The sequence below is a fragment of the Montipora capricornis genome, chromosome 1, assembly GCF_036669925.1.
Source record: "Montipora capricornis isolate CH-2021 chromosome 1, ASM3666992v2, whole genome shotgun sequence".
In the NCBI taxonomy this organism is placed as follows: domain Eukaryota; kingdom Metazoa; phylum Cnidaria; class Anthozoa; order Scleractinia; family Acroporidae; genus Montipora; species Montipora capricornis.
Window position 1 is genome coordinate 26,010,846 of NC_090883.1, and position 5,000 is coordinate 26,015,845.

Genomic DNA, 5,000 nt, shown 5'->3' on the forward strand with positions numbered 1-5,000 from the left:
GCAAGGCATATTATGGCCGTAAGCGGACATAAAAGTGAAGCCAGCATCCGGAGCTATAGCAAAGCTGACATTTGCACAAACAAGAGGTCGGAAACCCTTACTACCAGATGTGATGTTAGTGAAGAGTTATCGGTCCTGAATTCACACCAGTCATCTCCCGTTCTTAGCCTCTCACAAGAAGAAGCAATTTTTATTATATAGATAGTGATGAAATACCAGGATTTCTCCTTTTACTAAAAAAAATCATATCTTCACCGCGTGCAGTGAACGTATCATTTTTATCTTTCACATGTGAGGATATAGCTGTCGTCATGGTAGCGAACACGATTAGCCAATAAAACGCGAGCTTCCACTTCATTGCAAGATACTTTTGTGCTTTAATATAATTCTTCTCCACAACATTAACATTTTTATTGCCAAGTTTTACATTATCATGATTTGTTTTTCATAACTTTAAGGAGGCTCGAAATAGTTTCTCCTTTTTTCAAACAAATAGACATTCTGTCCTTAGATACAGTTAGGGTAATCATATCAAGACGAAATTTGGCTAGGATATGAAAAGAGAAGTGTCATGCGATGGCAACGCAGAGATTTTTTTGCTTTTTCTGTCTAGACTAAAGTAGAAAGGCACTAAAATGCAAATTTATCTATTATCGCTGAGTTGGAGCCCAAGAAATAAAATCGAACACAAATGCCATGCCATGTTTGTTTTCTGCGTGACAGCTGAATTCAGTGAAGTGTGACCGGGAACACTGTCGCCTGTTCACGCACTCAGACGTAATTTTTTTTTCTGCGATAAACCAGACATATTATCAAAATTAACATGCCATTTCAAAGCTGAAAGAAAGTGCATTTATTTCCAATAGACGACTTTGAAGTCGAAAGACGACAAGCAGCGAAAAAATTCACCCGTGTTTTACTCACCGCTTGCGGTTTTATAATTCGTGCAACAAATAAACACAACCAGTGCATCCAGTTCCTCTCATCTAAATGCAGCTTTTTCTTCAAAATATTCAAATTGACATTTTAGAACGAAGATAGTAAATGTGTTATCAACAAACGATGATGTGGTGGTCTCTAACATTTAAGCGACTCGCTAGAAATGAAATACGAAGGTGGCCTTCGATCCTTGGTAAAAAAAAAAGTTTCTCTTCATTGAAGATGCTGTAATGGTATTTTGACTGCTCTTCTTTTGCTTTCTTGAGGACAGCTTCCAGCTCGATGGTCGCCACGACTCGACATGGTAACCCACGATCAAATCCCCTTCAAAACAACAAAATCAAAGAAAAAAGGAGCAAAGAACAACAACGAAAATATAGTGAATTTGTTTCTGAACGCCACAGGATATTTGCTTCACTAAAGTGACCACGGATGGCTTTGATTGTGCAGCATATTCATTCCCCACACACTCCTGTTTTTTTCAAAATTTTTTGCAGGCTGTCACGCATGCGCCACCGATGACACTGCTCCTTTAATTAAGTATCCATCGTACTATCCATCGTAGATTTCTCACACTATATTTTCCTCCAAAATAACGTTACCATGGCAACGATATGAGTCATTTCTTTGAGCCAAGCACAGCAGCAAAAACGGAAAAAATACTCGAAACTTTCGGAGCTAAGACCCACATAACATCAGGGGCTTCAATAACTTCTGAAATAGCCGTCCATGATAACCCATTGAAGGCGGCAGTTTGACAAATTTATGATAGCATTTTTAGTGAAAATCAAGGCAAACTAGCCGGCGGTGTGAGGCAAAGCAGGCGGCGGTATACCGCCGGTAACCGGCTTCTATTGAAACCCCTGCATAACATCCTCTATATAAACAGCTCTCGTTCGGAGATTACGAAGAATTTCAATTCCTTTAACTGTAATGTTAACATACAGTAAACTTGAATTTTTCAAAGAATTTGTAAAATATTGTCAAAGCTTTCAATGTCTTTCCTTTGAGACCGTTTCAAGAACTTTCTCTTTACGATATTGAGTTTCCATAAAAGTTCATTTGTTTTAGGCTTTGGAAAACCTTACCGGATTCTTTAGGGCGCACGAAACGTTGTAAGCTTATAAACAATAAAATTGTTTACTTACAAGTTGACTGCTGTACATTGATCAATTTTTTGTGCACGCTCTTATCTTTACAAGTGCAGCTCAGGAATATGCATAACAAAACAATTATTGGATTCGGTTTTCGCATGATAGCGATAATTATCAAGGCCTCAGCATTCGACTTCGGCAGATAACACAAACTTTGGCCTTGATAACTATCGCTATCATGCTCAACCTCATCCAATAATTGTTAATTATTTCACAATTATTCGCCGAAGGCAAGATGAATATACTAGGTGAATAAAAACCGAGACACATATTCAAAATTCCTCGAGGCTCGCTTAAAACGAATTTGGACACGGCTGGTCAACCGTTCACTTGAGCCTCGATACGGTGAGAAGAAATCAGTGAACGGTTGACCAGCCGTGTCCAAATTCGTTGTAAGCAAGTCTCGAAGGACTTTGAATATTTGAAAATTTCGCTTAAATCGCATTCAATCAGGCAAATAACCACACAAGAAGCGAGAAAGTCACCACGACAATAAATTCTGGCTATTTATTGAGAACTTTTGCGTGTTAGTTTCTTTTTCAGTTTGTTATCGAGATTCCCACACAAATCCTTATAATTTTTTACCCTCCGAGTCTGGGCCGCCTGTGGAGAGAGTACATGAATACTCCAAATTTTTAAAATTCACTTGAAGGCAAGGCATATTTTTCGGGTCATCTGTCGTGACCGAAAAGACCTTTTGCGGATGTCGTGTTAACGTTGTCACGCTTCATATGTAATTAGCAAATCAGGCAGCTTACACCACGCATTGGACTGCTTGACCGCTGCCTCAAAAACGCGTGTGCTCGATCCTCTATCACCGCCTTTGACATGGACAGGGAAACAGAAATCGCCGCTGAAAATACTCAGAATTTAGGCGTCTCTTTTGCTTTCCATAAACACAATTGCAAAAACTGCGAGGAATTGCGTTCATAACTGCGAGGATCATAGCTTCACTTGATTTCATATCCGCAGTTCATATATGATCCATTTCATATATCATTTCATCATTGATTCATTCCTCACGGAAATATTGGAACCCACAAATGACCAGCTCCCAACGTCGGTGGCTTTATAGCTCAGTTGGTTAGAGCATCGCACCGGTATCGAGCGGTCACGCGTTCAAACCCCGTTGAAGTCCTGCATGAAATTTTCAGGCTTCTTTACGCAATTGCAAAAATTGCGAGGAGCATAGCTTCACTTTATTTCATATCCGCAGTTCATATATGATCCATTTCATGTATCATTTCATCGTTAATCAAGTTTATAACAAACTAGAACTTGCTGCGGAGTCGAGATACATCACGACGTTCAGCATACACATCGGCCTGAGACAATACACACGTCTAAATTTTGAGACCCTGAGTGAAATCCAAGGAGCGTTGAACTTGAGTGATGATATTCTAATGCACAGAAAAACACAGGAGGACCATGAGAAACCTTTCAGCGCCTCAGAGAGAAAGGTCTCACCCTCCACCGTGAAAAATGCGAGTTTTCACGAGACAGCCTCGAGTCCTTTGGTTATGCGTTCTCGGGTAAAGGTCTCTCAGCTGACCCAAAGAAGGTCGAAGCGATCACCAACCTCCCATCGCCAACCAACGTTACCGAAGTGCGAAGCCTTCTCGGTATGGCCAACTACTGTTCTAGATTCACTCTCACGCATGCGACCCTAACACAGCTCCTACGCGAGCTGACCCAGAGAGACAGCCCTTGGGAATGGAGTCAAAAGCATGAAGACGCTCCTCAGCAATTCAAAACAGCCCTTGCACAAGCCCCAGTGACTGCCTATTTTGATCCCGATAAGCACACCGAAATCAGCGTCGATGCCAGCCCAGTCGGACTTGGAGCCATCCTTGCCCAAACAGACCCCGCTACTGGCAGCAAGCACGTAGTTGCTTATGCAAGCAGGTCTCTCACTCCTGTAGAGAAACGCTACAGCCAAACTGAACGTGAGGCTCTCGCCGTCGTTTGGGGGTGCGAATACTTCCACCTGTACATTTACGGCAAACCGGTGACTGTCATCCCAAGTCACGCCCACCCGCACGAATAGAGAGGTGGACTCTACGACTTCAGCCATACCAAGTGACAGTCGTGTACGAGCAAGGCAAAGGGAACCCGGTCGACTACATATCCAGACATCCCGAGAAATCTATGCTACCCAGCAGTCGACAAGAACGCTTAGCCGAGGAGTTTGTTGACTACCTCGCACAAGTTTCTATATCTAACGCACTCAGCCTCGAGGATATTGCTGAAGCAATCACCAAGGATCCAACTCTTCAGGCAGTTACCGATGCTGTGCGCACCAGCAACTGGTTCGAACCATCAAAGCGACTCGACATCACCTAGCATGCATACAAGGCGTTCGAAAAAGTCAAGGAAGCATTGACCAATTGCAGCTCATCTGGTGTGATCCTAAGACAGAGACAAACAGTAGTCCCTGAAACCCTACAGCAGACAGTAATCGACCTCGCCACCTGAGGCCATCAAAGCATAGAGAAAACAAAGTCACACCTGTGGGAAAAAGAATGGTTTCCGGGCATCAACAGCGAAGTGGAGAAGAAAGTAAAGGCACGTCTTGAGTGTCAAGCGACAACCTTAGTAACCAAGCGCGAGCCTCACCACTGCCAGAGGAACCCTGGTAACAGATTAGTGCTGATTTAAATGATCCCTAGCCCCCTCGTTACCACGTAGTCATGTCAGGGAGAGTGCTGAGGCTCGCCGTTATCCGCAGCGGAACCGACGGCCCCCAGCTTATATCAAAGACTACCTTTACGAACTCTTTAGCCCTAATGAGAGACATTTTTTGTTACAGTAGTTTTCGTTCAGTTCGTTTCAGTAGTGATTAGGTGATCTAGTAGTATCCAAAGTGGGGAGGAATGTAATGATTACTTCCGGTGATTGCATCGTGTT

At 42.8% G+C, this 5,000-nt stretch overlaps 1 protein-coding gene and 1 pseudogene across 1 annotated transcript in view; one reads left to right on the plus strand and one right to left on the minus strand.

Moving 5' to 3' along the window:
* Nucleotides 1–373, plus strand: part of LOC138049293 (uncharacterized) — a 2,143-nt pseudogene extending 1,770 nt beyond the window's left edge.
* The window catches only part of LOC138037114 (cation-dependent mannose-6-phosphate receptor-like), a 53,133-nt gene that overhangs the window by 35,266 nt on the left and 12,867 nt on the right, over nucleotides 1–5,000 (minus strand). The gene's annotated exons all lie outside the window — the stretch shown is intronic.